Source organism: Podarcis liolepis (genome assembly GCF_965112155.1).
Source record: "Podarcis liolepis genome assembly, chromosome: 6".
In the NCBI taxonomy this organism is placed as follows: Eukaryota; Metazoa; Chordata; class Lepidosauria; order Squamata; family Lacertidae; genus Podarcis; species Podarcis liolepis.
In genome coordinates, this window is record NC_139559.1 from 45231812 (window position 1) to 45253993 (window position 22182).

Genomic DNA, 22182 nt, shown 5'->3' on the forward strand with positions numbered 1-22182 from the left:
ATCTTACGTGTTATTAGACTGGCAGACAGACCATAACCACAATGATTTTAAGTCATTTCTAGAAACCACTGCACCTGATGGCTGAGTTACTTCTGCCCAGCAAGAAGACATAAGGATAGACAGGATATCTTTGCTCTTAGGTTACATATTTAGGACTATAAGCCCCACACCTTAGACCTGGTTTCTCCTCAGTCACAGAAGAGAGTTCCCACAGCACACCTACAGGTATGAGGCATAGCTCATCTGTTTACAACAACTAGTCTTCCTCCCTGCCCCCTATCAAAAACAATTCATTCTGCTATGAGGAGGGGGTGATGGTGCATGGCTTAAATTGAGCAGGATGAAGATAGCTAAAAGAAATAATTCAGCATAAAGCAGATTTTAGGCATTTGTGCATCACATTGGTTCCTTTTTCCAGATCTAGCTTCTCTCTTCCTGGAATAATGAGGAATGCCCTTGCAGTATTGGAAATGGAAAGAATAATGTAATGGACCCTAAAAGATGGAAACCTTGGCCTACCCTGCTGCCATTGCCCATTAGCTTGGCCTGGAGATGACAAATTCTATATATATATATATATATATATATATATATATATATATATATATATATATAGGCTATATTTGATTAGAGATCTGAAGGCATTCCAGATGGAGTTAGGGATCATGATCCTTCCCTTTGCCCAAAATGTTTCCAGCATTCCTTCCTTGAAGAGGCCAAGAAATACCCTCCCCCTCTTTGAGAACCTTTGGCACCCCTGGAGGAGGAGGCAAATGAACCTCTCTTACAATCCCATAATATTAATAATAATCACAGAATCACAGTCTTGGATGGGGTCCTGAGGGTCATCTAGTTCAACCCCCTGCAATGCAGGAATCACAGCTAAAGCATCCAAGACAGATATAATATATAGATATATCCCAGGCTAAACATACCCAACTCCCTCAACCATTCCCCATAAGCCTTGGTTTCCAGACCCCTGATCATCTTGGTCGCCCTCCTGTGCACACGTTCTAGCTTGTCAACATCCTTCTTAAACTGTGGCACCCAGAAATGGATGTGGTCTGACCAAGGCATAATAGTGTGGGACTATTATTTCCCTTGACCTGGATATTATACTTCTGTTGATGCAGCCTAGAATAACATTAGCTTTTTTTGCTGCTGCATCACATAGAATTGTTGTTGACGTTCAAGGAGCAGTGCAATTCTTCCTTAAATGAAAATGGTGCAGACAGTCTAAGTCTGAAAGGTCAGTACAACTGCAGAATGTGCTCATCATCGCCATGGCTGGAAAGTACCCAGTGGGATCATCTAGTTCACCCCTGTGTCCCGAGGCAGACTGCCCTGCAGCAAGGGACATCAATCAAGGTGGGGACCCAGCCACATGTCAGTTCAGCTAAGAGTCCTTTGCTCATCCTGGTATCATTTCCAGCCACCCGCCCACCAGGTGCTTGCGGAACCGCCAGCTCCTTTGCCCCACAATTCAGCCCCAACGCAGGCTTTTGTCACAGTAGCGCACTTCTCCTTCCCACTGCATGTAGTGCAACCCACATCTTGTCAGGTGCAACCCCAATAGGAAAAAAACACACCAAGAAAAAAGGGAAGTAGAGGAGAGATCCAGAGATGCACGGGACAAGCTTCTACCGAAGCGCAACTAAACAGATGAAGCCCAGGGACTGCCCCTTCCATCCCCCTGCCCCTCCGGAAAGGTTCTTCGGTGGGGCTGTGTGCCCACCCCATGCCTCTTTTGCAGCTGCACTCAGAAACTGATGGACCTTTGCTTCAAATCCCACCGTCCCCGCTTCGATGCTGCAGGGCTGGCGGGTGGGAGGCGGAGGGGGGAAAGAAATGGGGGTGCAAAATATGAACCCCGATAATTATTTCCCCACACACGCACACACACGAACACACACCCCGACATAAGGGACGAGGGCTTACCTGTGCAGTTCCGGCCGCTGCTTAGCGCGGGAGGCTTAGCAGACTGCCCGGGCAGGCTCCCTTGCAAGACCCCTCGAGAAAGGCTGAGGAGCCACAGCGGTGTCTGTGTGTTGCTGTGTGTGCGCGCGCGCGTGCAGGAGGGCGGGGGAGGAAAGGGAGTTCAAATTCCTCTCCCACCTGAACCGCGGCGAGCGCGCGAGGTTTGCTTCCTCCGGCGAAGCTCCGACTCCAGCAGCAGCTTCGCGACGACTGCGGGCAAATCGCTCCCCCTCCTCGACCGGCCGCCCACCTCCTTCTGCTGGTTTCTATGGCAACTGGGTAATGCTCAGCGCATCCTGCCTGCCAGCGCCGACTCTTCCCCACCAACACACACTCTTTCCAGCCGCTCTCCCTCCCACCACCCGGGTTGCGCGCGCGCAGACAAAACTGCACGCACGCACACACATACACACATATATGTCCAGGCGCCCTGCGCGCGGGCTCTCGCCTCGGCGGAATGTTCCTCCCGCGCGCAGGTGGCAGTAGAACGCCTTAAACCCGCCTCCCGCACCTGCTCCTTCTCACCGCCCCCCCCGCTCCCCGCGCGCGCAACGCCGGGTTCTGCTGACACACGCAAGCGCGCGTGACTACAGGCAAGCGTGCGACACGTGTGGTGCTCCCTCAAGTGATACATGTAAGGACACACGAGCTTGCTCGCCAGGGACTATCTGTGCGCAGCAGGCCGGAAGACGGTAAATATCGAGGCCTTCCCGAGGAGACGTCTCCTGGACAAGCTGAGGTCTGTGCATGCTCCAGCCATTCTGCTGTCCCTCAGGGCAGGACTTTGGGATGGAAGACCTACTTAGGGAGTCTGTCCCACCACGCAGCAGAATGAACAGAGGGCCCTCAGGTCCCACAGGGCTGCCTCACCTTAAGAAAAATGTAAAAAAAAGCCCTGCTGGATCCAGCCAAAGGCCCATGTCTTCCAGTGACCTGTCCGCTCTTCAACAGCATCCTCCCCCCTTGGGGTTCCCAGCAAATGGTATCAAGAGGCATACTGCCTGAAGGCATAGGCATTATGGCCAAGTATACCTAAGGATCCTGGGAACCGGTGTTTCTCGCTCTCAAAGCCCCTCAGAGCCATCCCAATCGGTGGTCATTGCTGCACCTTGTGGAAGGAGCGAGTTGCATAGTTTAACTTCACTTCTGAAGTGAAGTAATACAAATGACCATTGAAAGAACACCCTTCCCCCATAAGAGAATGAAGGCCAAGCTAAAATTACCCAACTGAACTAATGCACCACAGACTCCTTGGTAATGCCAAAAAGGATGATACTGTAGATGAAGTTATCTAAAGTGGAACCCTAACATTGGAAAGATGACCACCCATGCATTTTCATGGACTACCCTAACAACATGGTCTCCCTAGCCTAGCAAAGTCTTTGGGTTTGTTTGTGCAATTAGGTAACTTTACAAGATACAGTATACCATTCTTGTAGACCACTGCAGAAGCAGCATCTACTTACGGAGCCTATTTCTGGGATGTTTTCTACGTTTCTTTTCCTGCTCTATAAGAGTATCAGCAGCTCTTATAAGATTTTCCTGTAGGAATCCAGGCTCAAGTGGGATGTGTGCTTGTCACTGGGACTGGAGGACTGACTTGCAGGTAGGGCCACAGTTGGATCCCCCTACCTGCCCTAGGTAAAGTGCCTCTTAAAAAGTGCTCCCCTGAGCAAGACAAAGATGAAGCAATCTACCAGGTGCACCTACTGCAGCCTCATCACAGCAGCAATGTCAGTTCATTGACATTCGTCTATGCTAACCAATTAAACAAACAACAACTCCTAGAGGGAGGGAAGTTTTTTGCATGTGTGAGAAGATGTGACAGTAACTGCTGTCCCTGGAGGACTAGAGTGATTTTAAAGTGGTACGGTAATAGGCTGAAGAAAATTTCAGCTCTGTATTGCAAGTTCTGCTAGCTGGTAACCAGATGGCCCCTAAATACCCAATTTTTAGTGATTTGCAGTATTTTGCTCCTTTAAAAAGGTACGTTTCTTCCTCTAGCCAGTATGCCATCCGTTGCTGTTATGGGTACTTTGTGGAATATGGCTAGGTGAGCACCACATGCCCCTACCTGAATGGTGCTTGTGCCATCACTAGTGTGTGATACAACTCCTGTGCCCCAAATTTTTGGGTCTTTTTAAAAAGAAGCATTAGAGGCTGTGTGCCGCTCAGCTGTACAAATCATGTGCATGAGTGCTCAATCCAGTCATTTAAAAAAGCAACAAGCTCGAGTAAAGCCATCTATCCAGCCCCCTCAGTGGTGCCCTGCAATTTTGTCAACTGTTGGTACTTGAGTTACTGCTTTGTAACAAGTGAGCAAAGGCATTCTTCTTCCTGCATATAGCCAATGTTATGAAGTGCCTACCTGATTTAGGAGGCACTAGGCACTTCATAATATAGCAGGGGGACTAGTCAATTTTAATTTCCATGTCTAGGTGAAGAGAAAGTGGTTTGGGTTTTTATTTTTAAAAATAGAGGCAAAGAGCAGTATAGCTATCCTCTGAATGTATTCTGCCCTGGATTGTCTGTCTCTCCCCACTCTCTCCCCATAAGCTTCCATTATATGTAGATGGGATAAAATGCTAGAGAACTTGTGTGACTTGTACTAAAGCTAAAATGTGACTTGCTGTCTATGTGGGGAATGCCTGTACTTGTTAAAATCTGTTCAGTGACAAGTGGATTATGCTCCCCACTCCACAGTGGAACCCAAGCTATTGTACCAAAAAATCAAAGGCCTATGCTGAACTTGGATGAAACGTTTCTCTGGAAATCTGCAATGTTTTGTCTTATTTTGTACTTAACTGTTTCTGCCTACTGTATCCCCCCCTCCTCTGTCCTTGTTCCTTGTTCTCATTGCTTTCTTTCAAGTGTCTTGCCAAAGTCCACCGAATCAGCATCATAGCCAAGTGAATATCTATACCTGGCTTTCCCACAACCAAGCCTTCTCCACTACAGAAAATTTATCCCCTCCCATAAAAGGCCCAGTGCAGCAAACAGGAATTATTTAAGGAAAGTGGGGAGGGAATCTGCATGCAGTGCATAACTTTCCACAAAGCTCAGCATCTCTTTGCAACATTATGTAAGATAAGAAAGTTGTATTGGCCCAGTTTCCAAAATGTGCCACTAGGACAGAGAGAAGCTACAAGGGCTAGTTCACACAACCTTTTTAACATGTAGGTCACAGCTTGAATGTTGGACATGGTTTCAGTCTTGTGAATGCTCCAGATGTATGGCCATTGCTTCTTTGAAAAACCTCCACAATGTGTCTTAGGCTAGAAGTTAGTGGTGAGCCACAATAAAAAGCCAGTGTGGTATAGTGGTTAAGAGCGATGGACTCGTAATCTGGGGAACCAGGTTCGCGTCTCCGCTCCTCCACGTGCAGCTGCTGGGTGACTTTGGGCCAGTCACACTTCTTTGAAGTCTCTCAGCCCCACTCCCCTCATAGAGTGTTTGTTGTGGGGGAGGAAGGGAAAGGAGAATGTTAACCACTTTGAGACTCCTTCGGGTGGTGATAAAGTGGGATATCAAATCCAAACTCTTCTTCAATCTTAACACATAATGGAGACATACAAGACCATTCACAATGCCAGACAGTGTCAAGAAATGTAATCTCCCGATGGGTAACATAGCTTTGACCCAAGTGACTTTTCTTAATGTTAAACAACATCTGAAGCAGAAAAACAACTTGCATCCTTGAATTTAAAAAGCCCAGATCTTGTGCCCCCATTGATTTAGCTGTGTTGCACAAATGGGAAGATTAATCTGGAATGTCATGGCTGGGGTCTATTGGAGAATGGTGCTTTCCTTGTGGAAGCCAATGTCCTTAGTGGTGCTTCTGTACAACTAGATAATAAGAGATTAGAGGAAATCTAAAGCTACTAACAGGCACATCCTTAAAAGCTGTTAGAGCTGCCAACAGGCCAGTCCTTAGAAGCAGTTGCAGTAATGATGCCGTTTGCCTAAGAAGGGTTGTCTGTTGTTCAGGAGAGCTAGGATCAAGTTGCTCTGAGAACGTAAACCAGGTCCCTTGTGGCTTTCTCCCTGTCTCAGGCAGCCTCTCATCTTTCTTCTAAAGAGCACATTTGACTTCCTAATGAAGCACAGTAGGGCTCTCTGTCTTCAGCACCCTTCATCTGGCTTCTTGATTCCCCATTTCAGCAGGAGAGGGAGTGTAGGCACAGACAGACAATAATTCACTCACGGGCTAGGAATAGACGTGAGAAATGGCTCATCTCTGCCTTCCATTCCTTCTGCACCTTGCTAAACTAAAAGTCCTTTTGTTACTTCTGATGTTTCCTTTTTCTTTCCTTCATTTCTCTGGCATATGGTTCCTTCCTTTTTTTCATCAAAAGCCTCCTGAAGATCTCAAAGAGAAGCTCTCTCACCGGATTTCCCATTTTGAGATAGGCCAACGTTGCCTACAGGTAAAGTTTTTATCCACTGGGGCCAGGCAGGAGATAAGAATATACCCCATGGAAGGAATAATACAAAGCTCTGCTTTTCAGAGAACGGGGGTGGGGGTGGGGGGAAGCTTCCTTTGGTACAGTAGAGAATTGCACAAAACAGGTATTGGTATAACTGCTGTATGTGCATACGCTAGACTGAATCCCTTGTGCCAGTTTAAGTTACAGATGAATTAACCAGTATGAGAGAACGAGAGAGTTATGCTTCCCCATGGTTAAACGGTTTAAAAAATAATGAGAATTATTGCTGCTGCTGCTGCTGTTGTTATTGCTACCTGGCTTTTCATAGACAAGCTTTTTATTTGAGCATGCTGGTTTGCTTTTCAGATCTGGATAATTTCTACATGTGTAAAACCAGCACCTTTGGGACAAATCTGACAGGAGGATCTGAAGGCAAATGTAACATCTGTAAACTACTGGCTTAGATAAGAGCCCCATTATTCAGGTGCCATACAGATGTGGTGATGAAAGCAGTCTTACTCTGTTAAGAGCCATTTTTGAGAGATGACTCTGCAAATCTAACAGCATGTGGCTACATGCTCATTCACACTTGGCTTTTTCAGGTCCAAGCCCAAATGTTGTGTGTGAAACAGGTTTTAAAAATAGCTGTGTTATGTTTCATTGCTTTTCCTCTCCAATCACCATAAACAACACTGCAATTGTAACATTTCCATCAATTTCTCAGTATGCAAAGCTTTTTCTCCTGCAGTTCAGTTGACTTTCATTAGCTAGCAGAAGGGAACAGAGGAAATAAATAGACTCATACAGTACAATCTATATATTCTGACTTAAAAGTAAGCTTCCTTAAGTTCAGTGGAACCTACTCCCAGACAAATGGGCATAGGATTGCAGTCCTTGTATATCTTTCTCCCAACGTTTTTTTAAAATCAGAAATGGCTACGAGATGCTATGAGTTCAAGGGGAGGAATGGCAGAATCCCCACTCCTGGCACAACATTTTTATATGCTCAAAATTGTTGTGCAAGCTGCTTTTCCACTGATGGAAGAAAATATACTGGAGGGGCAAATTCTCCTTCTTGTAACAATCAGGATAAATATGCATAATATTCCATGCCATGTTTAGTTTGGGCCTATTCCTCCTTTACACAAGTTCTCTTCTTCACATGTGAGCAAATTTTGCACCCACTTCATGTTCATGTGCAATTAATTATATTGTGATAGGATGCCGTACAGCCTCACAGCTCTAACCCAGAGCCAAAGTAGGGAATTTAAATGGCAGACTGGTTCAATCACTGGTACAGCTATGCTACTGCTATCTACACAGGGACCAAAGTAACATCACACATTGGCTCAAGACTTTTTGCTGCCTGATGAAAATCCCAAATGGTGCACATGCACACACCCCTAAGGCCATCTCTATTAAAGGTTTGCTGCACCATTCAGAAACCAATTCCTGCCTTCATCTCAATGTGTTGCCTGAAGTAGGTGGTTTCACTGTGCTTCAAGGCAGGATATGCCATAATGGGACCTTCCTATCCCTTCTCATGTCTGCTTTCTCAAGTCATCTGTGTCCTGTTGTTGTGCCATATTGTAGAAGCAGCTGGAAGCTTTTGGCTGTTGCCTCTGTGCTTCCCATAGTCCCTTCCACCTTCAAACAAGAGATGCACTCAGCTAGTTGCCTGTTTCAGATACCCTTCCCCACTTCCTGGGAAAATGCAGACGCTACGCTATTTGTGTCCTTAATTAGAATCACAGAATAATTGGGCCCTCTGCAGTTGCTTGCTCAGAAAGCAAATCGTTGTGAAAGACTGTGTCATTGTGCAGGTGGCATCAGAAACCCAGCTTCATTCCACCAAAACAATCCACCTTTTGTTTGCTAATTTCCAGACCTTCAGGCATCCTCCGGAACTCTTTCCAGGGAAGGGGCATGGTCTCTGACATGAAGGGCTCAATTTTTCTGGCAAGCTGCAAGGAGCTTTGTGGAAGATGCTGTTTGTAAGGCCGGGAAAAGGGACTTGCTACTTTCCCAAGATCCCAGCCCTGCTGTTAATATAGACAGGGCCCAGTTCTGGAGATTTGTGGCATGTAGAGCTATTTGTGTCACTGAGCGCAAAAACCCTGCCAGGCTATCATGCTTGCATTTTGCATCCACTTGGCATTGGCGAGGGAGGCTGGGCAAAGTGCAGGCAATGACGAGTTGAGGCTGTGTTTCTGCAAGTCCCTCTCATTTTAAAATCTCTTATTTCACTGGAGATTGCAGTTTCTCTGATGTGCTGATTAGTGTGTTGGCCATTTCCCCCATGCCCACCTCTGGTATACAGCCCTGGAGGGTAGGGCCAATTCTCAGTGTGGTCCTTGGGCAAAAAAGAAAAAGAAAAAAGAAAAGATAAATCGGGTGTAAAAGAAGGAATTGCAGGCAGCATTTTGTCAAGTCCTCTTTTGTCATGCAGATGTGAAAAGCTGCACCTGTTGAAATTCTCCTGTACTGTATACACCTACTAAAAGTACAGAATCTTGCCCTCTGTTTCTTACCCAAAGCACAATCTAGCATTTGAATTGGATGTGCAGACTAAGCCCATGTAGAGAGATCAGGATCATGATGGCTGGCCATGCTTCAATGTATGTGTTACTGGTCCCATCCTTTGAATGCTGTGCGTCTAGCTAGGGCTGGGCGATATATCCATGTATCAACCAAAACTGGTTTGAAGTCCATATCATGATATCGGTTTCATATTTTTTGACCAGGTAATATATCGTAAATCGTGGGGTGTGGGTGTGTGCGTGCGTGCGTGCGTTATGCACAAATCACAATGTGGGAAAATCCGCGAAGCCAGCCAGTGTTTCTCTCAATTCCTGCAGCCCCATTAACTCTGCCAGCTCAGCTCTCCCCTGCCTCCTGCAGGGGGCAGTGAATTGAAAGAGCAGGCGCTGGCAAAAATCACAGTGCCGGAAAAACCATGAAGCCAACCAATGCCTCTACATAGCTCTATCCTTATTTCGGACATTGTGATATATTGGTATCACAATGTTTAGTTGGTGATATCTCACAGTGTTAAAACCCAGATATCGCCCAGCCCCACATCTAGCAAAAGATGAGAAGGGGGATCTATGGCTATATGCACGCAGGGTACCTGCACCTTCTTTCAGGAAACTGGCAAGACCATAGTTCCCAATTCTGTCTTTGAACATGTATGCTTTTTATGTCCTGAGCAACATGTCTATTAACTTTTATTTAAATGCTCTTCAATGACTATATGTTTCAGTCAGGAACTCTGCTTTTTGTGTACTTGAAACTGTTCTTTTTGGCAATGGGGTGTTATTTTCTACAATTTTATCTATGTACCTAGAGCAGGCTTCCTCAACCTCAGCCCTCCAGAAGTTTTTGGCCTACAACTCCCATGATCCCTAGCTAGCAGGACCAGTGGTCAGGGATGCTGGGAATTGTAGTCTCAAAACATCTGGAGGGCCCAGGTTGAGGAAGCCTGACCTAGAGAGCCCTAACACCATTTTTCCTATTATCTGTTGCCTAGATCTACATATTTACAGTAATGCAATCGTCCTTAGAGGAGTAACATTATCAACAGCTATCAACCCCCCCCCCCATTTCTTAATTTAAAAAGGCATCATTGACCATTGGGCATGCTGGCTGAGGCTCATGGGAGTTGAACTCTACAACATCTGGAGGACCACAGGTTCCCCATTCCTAATACGAGAAAAGGCGCCAACATTGTGGGCAAGCAGGGTGTTATGACACATGGAACTAGATTGCTGTCAAGAATGAGCTAAAGAACATCAAGGGCCAGCAATCACTGTTCCACAGGGGGTAGGGGGACTATGTGCAATAGGCTGGAATTCAGTTCAAATTGCAAATAGTTTCACTGCCTCTTGGTCTATTCACATCTGTCTCTTTCAGAAAAAGAAATTATTCCCTTGCCATCTGCCCCCGTGTGTAGTAAATCAATAGCTACCCTTAACGTACAACAGAATCCAAGTGCCAGCGATTCAGAATCCTTTTACGATTAAATCCATCCTGGCTCTCTGAGCAGTTTCATCAGTACTAGCAACCTATTAATCACTGCTTCATTTTGAGGAAGCAAGGCCAAGGGAAAGTTGCTGAAGAGGATCTGATCATGGCTTGGCCAGCCGTGGCAGGTGCTTGCAAAAAAAAGTGAGCCCAGTTTAGAAAAGGGAAGGCACCATTATGCCTGAGCACAGTTCACCCTTACAGTTACCACCTGACCTCAGTAGATCATATTATTCCCAAAATACGGTAATAAGATTATTCACAACCTAGCTATCTGCACATCACTTCTGCTTTTAATCCCTTGTGCAAAACTTCCTGAACCGTGCTCCAAGCTGTAGGGGCATTGAGGTTTAAGATGCTTATTTTCCTCAAACTTTGCACCATATCAAACAAGGGTTAGGAACCTCAAGCTGTGTGGCCCTTGGGACTCTCCCTAGGCCATGCCCCCTTCACAGGCCATACCGCCTTCCCAAGCTCACCAGTCCCACTCAGACCACAGTTCAGGCCGGATGTAGATAATTGGTCCGACTCATTCCCTGCTTGTGCACTGCTAACACTGAAATTCACATTGTTAATCAGCAGTGTCAGAAACCTCCTGTGCTTGCTTGTGAAGAAACCTGTGCTAACCCCTGTGTTTCTTTAGCTTTTAGCCGTCACATATTTCCCCTGCAGAACCTATTTCTGTGGGCACCAGAGAGGACTGCTGATGCACCAGAGTATTGTATACTGCTCATTGTTCTTCTTTTATTAAATGGGACGAGAAATAGAAGGAGGAAGAAGGCTAAGCATCCCCTGACATCAGTCTGCTGTCAGAGACTTTGGGAGAGCTGCTGTAGAAATGTTTGAATTAGCATTTCCACAGAGGACACAAAAGCCAAGGAGCCGCAGTGTGAGCAAGCAAGGCTCTCCTTAATCCAGTTATCAAAGTACTTGCAGCTACAATTTGCAAGGGGAGGTGTGACGGCAGCAGATACTGAGGAAAAAGAATTCATCTGTGGCTGCTGGCGCAGAAGGGATATATATTTAGGCAATCGTTTGGAGAAGGCCAGCCATTTTTATAATACAAGTTATATAAGAAACTTGGGTGCTTCTTAACAGGAGATACCTAAAATCAATTACTGAAATAACTGCAGGTATATGAAGCACTAATAACGAACAGTAAACCAAGTATTTTGCTGGACGTGGCATAAATGCAGCTTATCTGAGATTGAGGAAACTAAAGGGAAATTGTGGTATAGCCATTCTTGGAGAGGGTCAGAAATGAAATATGTAAACTACCTACAGCATAACTGCCATACCTAGCAGACCAGGGCATCAATCTGAGAGAGAGAAGATGGTTCTGAAATCCACGGCAGGATCTTCCACATCAGCTCCACATTTGTTCAATCAAAGCCCCATGCAGAAAAGAGTAAGCATATGAGTAAGTCAAGAATGGGAGCCACAGTAGTGCTCACCAATTTGTTTGATAGAAATAATCCTTTTATGCCCCAAAGAGTCCTAGTTTGAATAGCCAGTGTTTTAATTGCTGTTAACAAGTAGGAAACAATGCCCCCATCTCCCATCCACCAGGATGTCTGCTGAAGGCTGTTGCATGAACTAAAATTAAACATTAATATGGAATGGAGCGTCTGATTTATGTGAGGCAGAGCCTTGGCCAATTTAGAGATATTTGCAGAGTGCATCAAGGCAATAACAAGTGTTACTACTAAAAACAGGTGAGCTCCCGTTGCTCTGTCCCAGCTTCTGCTAACCTAGCAGTTCAAAAGCACACCAATCCAAGTAGATAAAGAGGTACCGCTGCAGCCGGAAGGTAAACGACGTTTCTGTGCACTCTGGCTTCCGTCACAGTGTTCTGTTGTGTCAGAAGTGATTTAGACATGCTGGCCACATGACACAGAAAGCTGCCTGTGGACAAATGGCAGCTCCCTTGGCCTGAAAGCAGAGCGGAGCGCTGCACCCCATAGTCTCCTTTGACTGGACTTCACCATCCAGGGGTCCTTTACCTTTACCTTTACTAAAATCCTATCTCTCACCAGATTTGATTAGGAGTAGGGAGGGCTCCTTCCTGACAGCCACATCCAGAGCCACTTGAGATAAATACATTTCAGATGTTTGTTAGTGCATTTATATTTCTACATGCTGAAATAGGCTAACAACTGGGAATTGCCCTATAAGATCAGCTAAGTAATGCCCTAGCTAACCTGTCTGGATGAAGAGAAAGCAGTTTATTTATTAAAATATTTATACCATGCTATTCATTAAAAATATCAGAACGGTTTCCAACAGTTATACATAAAACCATACAATAAATGCCATGTGAAAATTTTGCTAGCACTTCTTCCAGTTTGCACAGAGAACAAGACCAGCTTGCACAGCTATGCCTTTTTGCTGGTGCACTATGAGAGCTCGACAGCTCCCCTTGTGTTTCTGCTGCACGTAGCCAGACAAGGTAAAAGGCTGTAGCATCGCTGATGTGAAAAAGGGTAGTTGCCCTCCAGGCATAGGTGCTAATGGTTTCGTGACAGCTCTACTCTCAGCACATACTGTAGGTGGATGCTTCTGAAAGCTGTAACTAGAACCTGTGAGTGTGTGTTATCAATTTGTGGGACAATAGCAGGTGACAGGCTTAGAGCCACAGCCTGGGGATATTATATCTGGAAGTAATTCCCCCAGGGTGGGGCTGTGATAAAGGCTGCTGCCTGGAGCTTAACAATGGCGAACAACTGAGTGCCCTGTTAGAGCCCAGGCCAAATAAGAATCCGTGTTCAAGAGAGGCAGGGAAATCTAGACAAGAGATGCTCATGAGTATGAGGCTGACGCAGTGCTGAACTCCAATTGGGGATGTCAGTTTACACCAGTTGCTCACGTGAACCCTGGCCAAGACTGTTAATCTCCCTGCCAACGGAGGTGACAGAGAGTAATGCCTGCTGATATTTCCTGAACCCTTTGAACTAGAAACAGATTGGGAACCTCTCCATCCTTTGCTTAAAACTGCTTAATGGCAAGCTGGGTTCAAATTAAAACCCAAATAGCATGTTTTCTCCAGTTTCCAATTAAGCCCATCTAGCCAGGTCCTGTTTTATAAACTACTCTTGGAGTTTATTATGAAGTGAACTTGTACTAACTCCTCAAAATCTGAAGTGATCCAGATACACAAATACCTAATTGGAACCCCCAGTATGTGTCGCTTCTGCAGATATATCCTTATATATTTATAGTTCCTTCTCCATCTAAATCAGGGATGGGGAACCTATGGCTGTCCATATGCTGCCCTATAGTTCCCATCACCTCTGGCCATTGGCCCTGATGGCTGGGGTGGATGAGAGTTGGAATCCAACAAAATCTAGAGAGCAACAGGTATCCCATCCTTGATCTAAAGCAAGTGGTGCAGTTGATTGGGACTTGAGATAGGATCTCCTCTCTATCAGCACCCCAGTCCCAAAGGAAATCCCTGGTGGTTTTTAAGTTGGCAGTAAAATGTTTCTACTGTCTTTCATGAGGCTTTTAATTGTGTTCAGTTTGAATACATTATTTAATTTCTCTGCTCTTTATGTATCTGATCTTTGCTAAAACATGTTTAATAATTTTATTTTTTCCTCTGTGTGTTTAAACTGCCTTGTTTAGAGCTGAAAAGTGGCTTAGAAATATTCTTAATGAATGAATGTAAATAAATGTCATAATGGAGTTATCTGCCCACAGTAATGCTTCTCCTGTGTTTGACCAAAATGACACAAAAAATGAGCTAGGTTCATCAGCTTTTATGTTAGCATCTCAATTACAAAAGGTAACCCTCACTCCCACAGATTCTTGGCCTGATCCTTGGCAGGGGGTTGGACTCGATGGCCCTTGTGGTCTTTTCCAACTCTATGATTCTATGACACCTCAAGCAGTTGCACTCAGGTAAGCTGCCTTATGAGCTGACTGAAAGCCTATTTGCCCCTACAATACTTAAGTCCATAAATGTCCATTTCTCACAGTCTGATGGAGCTTAGATGGTAGCATTGTAAAGTTTTAAGCAAAAGCAGAATCATAATAGCAAAACACATATTTTCCCCAATTCAGAACTTATATTTATTTGTATGGAATCAAGGCAGCAGAAAAAGACATACTGCTTGAAAATAAAATGTTGCATTATAATATCACTTATAAAACTTTATAAAACTGTTAGTGGGCTCAGCTAAACAGGTACGAAAATTACCAATTCCCAGAATTTTTTAATTTCATTGTTCAAACCAGGAGGAAGCAGATTGGGTTAGAGACACAAGCCCCTGAACAACATTATCATAACAAATACACATGGGTTGGATGCAAAAAGGACAAGAAGCAGCCTGAGTTTCTCTGGAATGCCAGCAGGGGCCCTAGATGACACTGGGCCCAGGCAGGGCTAGTGCTGTCATTGGGCCAATTACACAGTCACCTAGGGTGCAGATATCAAGAGGGGCACAGTACTGACCTTTGAGGGGCACAATTTCATATAGATTAGTTTTTGTTCTATCTTATAAGATATTGCAAAGCAGCTGGAAATACTACCGAACTTTGAGACAGAACAAGTTAGAAAAAGGAGAAAGAAACAGCAGTTTGAGTATGAGGCCCAAGAAGAGGCACCACAAGATGCAAAGCAGAAATTCAAAGTAGGTTTCTACTATGTTGTCTTAGACATGGCCACACAAGCTGTTGAAGAGAGATTCCGATAGCTACAACAATGGAATTCCCAATTTGGCTATGATATATACAGTATCAACAAAAAATATATATATTGAAGACATACTTAATGTTAAGTTGTGGGTGAACATATCAGACGACACAGCGATTCTTCAAACAGCTCTTGTTTATTCACAGGCCAGAACAGAACTGAACTGAAGGGTTCAGTCAGCCTGCTTATATAGAGCTCCAGTACAATGTAACTGTAACAATTTTCTAAAACTATCCAATCACTGAACATCACTTTCGATCCCTTATTTGCATAACTATCTACACTATCCCCCTGCTGGCCCAGGGTGAGAACTTCAGTACATAACACTTAAGGCCTGCAAGAATTTCAAAAAATCATTGATGCACAATGGAAACAACGATATTGATGCTGAAAGTCTGTGAGTGTGAACTTATAACTCAAAGAATCCAAAGTCCATACCACCACAACAAAAACTGTTGGGTAATGTGCCTAATGTTTCTGTTGCTCTAGGGATCCTTCTCACATTTCCAGTGTCAGTGGCAAGTGGTGAACACAGTTTCTCAAAGCTCACTTATAAAAACTGACATACACCGAACAATGGTGCAAAATAGACTAGTTGGCTTACCAACTATATCAGTTGAACATGCCTAAGCATCAGCCTGAAGGAACTAGCAAACGAAAAGGCATGCAAAGTGAGATTTTGATATGCCTGAAATTGAAACTTTTAAGGAACTTAAATTTTAACATCACAGTTCACAAAATTACTCAAAATGATTTATGTGCTAAAACATTTTCTTTTGTATTTGAGAAAAATAATAAAATATTTTTGTATTACTTATTCTTGCAATTTAAAATAAATTTAGCAGTTTCAAGTTTTGTGCTTGTTGCTTTTTCTACAATACATCTCTTTTTGAAAATTGAAGTTAGCAATTTTGGGAGGTATGTGCATGCAAGGGCACAAAATAGCCTGGCACTGCATCCAGGAGTGGTTGAGATCCTGGGTATCTAAGGCACCAATCCTTTATACATTTACCCAGGAGTAAGCGTCACTGAGGTTTACTTCTGAGTAGACATGCAAAGGATTGCACTGACAATTAATAATTCAGGGAGCTGCACTGGGTGTACATATACCACTAAAGAGATTAACATTTTGAAGAGTTTCTTAGCAGGAACAAGATGGAATGAAAGGAACGGAAGGCATCGCTATCAAAAACTTTGCTCTGTCTGGAAAAGTAGTGTCTTCTAGCAGCAAGTGTGGGCATCTCTTGATACTCAGAAAACTGAACTGTTTTAAGAGAGTCACTAAACTACTCCTTAAGTAATGGTAAGATGAATCTACATTGACAAAGTTAGTTTTCATTCAAGGCCACCTCAAATGCTACAGCTGTTACAGCATAGTAACCTTCTGTACTTTGCATCAGAAAGCCAAGTCCAAATGTGGCTCCCTAGCATATTTACAGACAACACATGAGCCTCGTGTTTATAACTTTATTAATATTAAAAAGTGATTCCGCCCCCATCTCTGAACTACTCCAGCCAAGTGCAGATATAATTTTCCATTCTCAAATTTGAGCTTATCAGTCTCTTAGGCTGCAATCCTATACACACTTTTCTGAGTAGACCTGCATAAATTTGCTCTGTTGCTGTTGTTCGTGTCATGCAGGACTGAAGTAGTGGTGTTTCTTTATGCCTTTCCCATTGTTGATGTTCAGGTGGGAGGGGCTTTTCATTACATTGGAGCAGAGACAGAAAAGACCGTGCCAATGGATAACTGCGCAGTCTTCCTTGGAAGACTATGCTAGTGGAGACCTGGAAAACACCCTACTAGGCTAATCATTTCCCACTAATCTGTTTCCTCTCCTGCATGGCTGCCTTAGAAACAGCTGGCAGTGTAAAAAGGTATAAAGCTAAAACCAAGGAGACCCAGATAGATTCTGTAGAGCTTATGGATCAGCGCTTATCAGAGACAGAACAGCTGATCTTAAGATGGTGCCAGCTTTGTGTTTATGTTCCCGTCAGGGACAGCAAATCACAGTTGCAACCAAGATGGTACGCTAAATGTTGTTTGGCGTCTGCGTTTTACACTGATAGAGCTTCCAGATCACAGTCATACCATGTTTCTATATCATGTGTTGAATATATTCTGGGTTTCAGTTTTATTTGTATAGTGCCATCAATGCCCATGTTGCAGCGTACACAAGAAATATGACATGACACATCTATAACAACTGTGTATAAGAACTCAGCTAGAGACTACCCAGCACCTCTCAGATACAACACATCCATCAACCTCATTCCTAGCCACCAGCTTTTGTATGATAAGTGATGCTTCTCTGTCTACCTGGATAGCATCTAATGAATCCTCTGGGCTTTGCTTATGCTGGGAGGGAGCTATTGAACTGAAGTGATGAAATAAGAGCTACTGCGGGTAATTTGAACTGTTGGGAGGTGGAAACCACCCAAAACCAAAACCCTGCCATAACCAAAGGTGGATCCTTACACGACGTGGTGCTACCCCCTGTGAGAATGCCTCATGAGTGTCTGTGTCTTTTGTGAGCATGAATGGAATTACGGCAGCACAGCAATTAGAAACAGGACCTTATGCTGTTCTATGGTTCTCAACAGTCACCTGATGCCAGCTTGTCTCATGGGAACATTATAGGCCTAACACCCGCACCTTTAGATCAGACTAGCAGATTGGCTGCCGGCATACTAAAAGCGACGTACAACCCTGCCAAGGCTGGCTTCATCCCAACAATGTAGTCTGATGCCGTGGACCACCTGGCTGATGGAACAGCCTGCTGTAATGTGAGTACAACCCCCCAGATGATACAATAAAGATGCTCTTAAGGGACGGGAGAATCCCTCATGGCCTACCTTTCTGGAGTGGTTGTAGAGACCATCAGATGCTGCCAGATAAGTGAGGTCCCAGTGCCCGTCAGGTTGATAGCAGTCTGGCCTGCCTGGCTCACTTTCAGTTTAGGATGCCAGTTTGCCTGGCAAAGGAACTATACTGGATTCTTCCCTTTCTTTCTTTCTCTGCCTGTACACATTGGAAGGAAGGTCACAGCAGATGGGGAGGAGGGGGGGTAAAGATCAGCCCAGAGATTAGAGAGGCATTTTTAGCCAGCCAATCGGTGGCCAGGCTGTGAGTAATGACTCGCTGACAGCACAAGGTGAAAACATTACTGCAGAGAAAGCAAAAAAATAAGATCAGGGGGTGTAAGTGCTCTCCCTTTCCTGGGATCCCCCTATTTCCCATTCCTGCCCCCCCTTATATTTGCCTTTTTATCTAGCCTTTTGCAAATTTGTCCCTTTCTTTCACCTCCCATTTCCCCTTCTACTTCCCTCTACTTTCTCCTTTCTTCTCGCCTTTCTCATTCTTGCTTCCTTGTTACTTCAACAGTTCCCACCACCACCACCAGATTCTCAGAGCTAAAGCAGACTGATGCCAATCACATATTTAGCCCCTGTGTGGGCTGAAAGGAATATTATCGCAATTAGGGGGGGAGTAGCTGGAAAACTGTTTAACAAATGATTAAACAATTTATTTTAAAAAATGAATAGGGGTCATAAAATGGTACCCAGCAAGACAGTTATGGTGAATGTGTGCTGAGCTTCAAAGAGCTACCAATCAAAGCATCTATGTCACACCCACTGGTATGTACAGAAGACAGCAGGATGTACACACAAAAGAGGCATGATACTATAGATACTATAGGGCCCTCCAGCTGTTGCTGAACTCCAGTTCCCATCATCCCTGGCCATTGGCTATGCTTGCTGGGGCTGACAGGAGTTGGGAGTCCAACAACACCTGGAGGAACACAGCTTCCCCAGAACTGCTCTAGAGTCTAGATAATGTGGATAGCCAGTTGCAATTGTGCTTGTAGCTTACAGCTGAAGAGCAATGACTGGGGCTAAGTCTGGAAGCAGGCATTGTGGCTCTGTTTGTTTCCTTTGAAAAAAAATGAACTATGTTTTGCCCATGTGCATTATACTGAAACAGCTTGTATAAAAACAACATTAAAGTAAAATAAATATCACTGCTGCTAGATATTCTAAACATGTTTGGAAAACTCTGCAGATAAAAAGATGGGCCACATATAAGTAATGCCGAAAATAATCCTTGGATTACCTGGGTAGCAGTACATGCAAAGATGGATTCTGTAGTATACGCTTTTAGAAAAGAACGTTGTAATTATTAAACAAAAGAAACTGAACTCCATTGACGAAAACCTGCTGTGAGAGAATCAGGCCACTAGTTTGCCCTCTTGTGGCGATGTGTTACACTTGATACAATCCAAACTGGAAAGGTATCATAGTGCTTTTATTAGGGCAAACTAAAAATCACAAAACAGTGATGCTTTATGGTCTGCAGTGGAATGTAAGAAAGGTAGTGTGGCACTGCTCCTGTACATATCCCCAACCCCATCAACATTTCCGTCTGCAGTTTTTCTTTCTTGCTTGACACAGTCAGCCCAGAATAGTCCTGAACTCCAGGGAATATGTATCGGGCTTTGACTGGCCAATGTTTTCTTCTCATGCATACCACTGCTGCTGTAGATGTGGAATAATTGCACTGCAGCCAAAGGAATTTGTTATGTAACTGAAACAACAAAAACGTGTAACTTCCAAATGAAGGAAAGATGATTTCCTGAATCCAGGACAAATGGACTGAAGAAACAGCTTTCCTTTTAAACAATGCTATGGCATAATGTTAACATTTACTTACTGCCCCAAACATGGGCATATGTTAGGGGGCGCAAGATTTATGGGAGGGGGCAGAAGTGAGCTTTCTGCGATGCAATTGGTCAGATTGTTAAGTATTTTTATTTATTTACTTGATTTGGAGGAGGGCAGCTTCCCCCTGGCTACACTCATGGAAAGGTTCACATCACCTCAAAAATGTTTGCTTCTGACATTGTTCTCTTTTGTGTCATGAGAAAATGGTTAAATTGCAAAAACAACCAAACCAAACCAAATCAAATGACAGCCTGATATTTCCTGGGGCAAGTCAAAGCATTGACTAGGATAGGAGTTGAGGAGATTTGATCCTGATTTAATCAAAGGTAGAAAGGAGGTTTGCTCTGTAACATTTCCTGCACTCTTTACAGTCACCCAACTAAGTTCCAAACGGGAACAAACTTACCGTACTTAACTTGTCAGATATAGCTTCTGACCTTGATGGAAATGACCTGCCTACTCTGCAGGAATGTCTTGCCATGACATCCACATTACTGCAGCCTTTCTGCATGAGAGCGGCTGGCTCATTTGCCATTAAAGACAAATGGCACCTGCCTCTCCACAGCTGCCTCTTATTTTGACATGATGCTTGAGCAGTTCCTCTCTAGGCTGAAAGCAGTGGGGTTCTGTCTACCCAAGGGCCTTGTGTGCAGACAGAAGTCATCTCCTCCAAAACAATTTGGGGCAGAAAATGAACTCTGTGGGGTGTCCTAGAATCCAACCCACCCTACCTGTGTCCTAGCCTCAAAGGTCACTTCCAGACAATCTCTTTGTTCTGTCTTCCTCCTCAATCTACCATATTTTTTGCTCTATAAGACTCACTTTTTCCCTCCTAAAAAGTAAGGGGAAATGTGTGTGCGTCTTATGGAGCGAACGCAGGCTGTGCAGCTATCCTAGAAGCCAGAACAGCAAGAGGGATTGCTGCTTTCAGTGGCGTAGCGTGGATTGTCAGCACCCAGGGCAAGTCAAGTAATTTGCGCCCCCTAACCCGTGGATTTGCGCCCCCAACCCTAACCCCCAGATGTTGCGCCCGGTGTGGCCGGCCCCCCCTGCACCCCCCACGCTACGCCACTGGCTGCTTTCACTGCGCAGTGATCCCTCTTGCTGTTCTGGCTTCTGAGATTCAGAATATTTTTTTTCTTGTTTTCCTCCTCCAAAAATTAGGTGCATCTTGTGGTCTGGTGCATCTTATACAGCGAAAAATATGGCATTTGTTTATAGGGAGGTTGAATGATGCTGGCTATTTAGTTAAAGCATTTATTCTGATTTGTTTGCAAGGAGGTTATGCAATAGTGCATGAAGCATTTGCTATCCTAATCCTGCACTTCCCAGTGCATTTTTCTGTCACTTTGGAGGTGGGGGAAGAAGGTTTGTTGCACAAGAAAACAAAAATTAACCCGAATTGCACAATCTGAATTTGGCAGTATGCGATTGAATGCCACCCCAAAATAGAGACATTCTGGAAGTTCCCTAAGGCAAAGTAAGGGCACTTGCAGATGTGGCTCCCAGCAGTAATGATAGTGCTGAATCAGGAAGCGCAACTGGAAGTACCTCAAAAAATGGTCGCTTCTATATATAGCATTTTGCAGGGATCAGCATTCTGAATCAGATTACGAGTCAGACAACCCACATTGAAGGTTCCAGCTCCTGTGCTGATTGCTCTTAGTCCAGATGGCCTGGCAGGATCAGCTCAGACAGCAAGAGTAAAAGCAGACGGAATAATGATGGTAGTTCTAAATTCCTTCAGTAACTGCATAGCCAGTGGAAGCCCTAGAGAATACTCCCCACTGTGGAAGTTTAGAGGTACCACCACTATGTGAGGCATTACAGTAGCTTTGCCACCCATGTTGATCCTTCATATATGTCTGAACTTGCAACAGTTGGCTTAGGGACTGGCCTTGGGCATGCTTGTGAGTGACTACTAGTATTCTGACTCAAAGCGCTGCTTATCCACAAAGCACAATGCTGGGACATGCCCTAAATGTGCATTTCTAAAGTAGTCTGAGAGTTTGGGAAGGAACCATAGCTCAATGGTAAAGCACATAATTTGCATGCAGGAGACCCCAGGTTCAATTCCTCGCATGCCCAGGTAGGGCTGGGAGAGGCCCGTGTTTAAAATCTCGGAGAGCTGCTGCCAGTGTAGACTATCCTGAGCTAGATGGATGAATAGTGTGACTCAGTATAAAGCAGTTTACTGTATTCCTATGCTCAGAAGCACCAGCAAAGCCCTTGCATCAGCTGATTGGTGGGGTTTGAAAAGGGCAGCACACACAACTATCATGCTGATCATCCATCCAGGCAGAATTGGGTCACCTGACATCACAATGACAGGTGTGTAGC

At 44.5% G+C, this 22182-nt stretch overlaps 1 protein-coding gene across 5 annotated transcripts in view; it reads right to left on the bottom strand.

Annotated features, from left to right (window-relative positions):
* PACSIN1 (protein kinase C and casein kinase substrate in neurons 1) overlaps positions 1 to 18141 on the bottom strand; it is a 70938-nt gene extending 52797 nt beyond the window's left edge. The window contains exon 1 of one of the 5 annotated variants that reach the window (XM_083509242.1): positions 17977 to 18141. The gene's annotated coding sequence lies outside the window, so the exon portion shown is untranslated. Of the gene's footprint in view, positions 1 to 1938; positions 2374 to 17976 lie in introns of those variants that run through there. The other 4 variants (XM_083509240.1, XM_083509239.1, XM_083509238.1 and 1 more) reach the window with 4 other exon arrangements.
* Positions 18142 to 22182: the final 4041 nt, after the last annotated feature.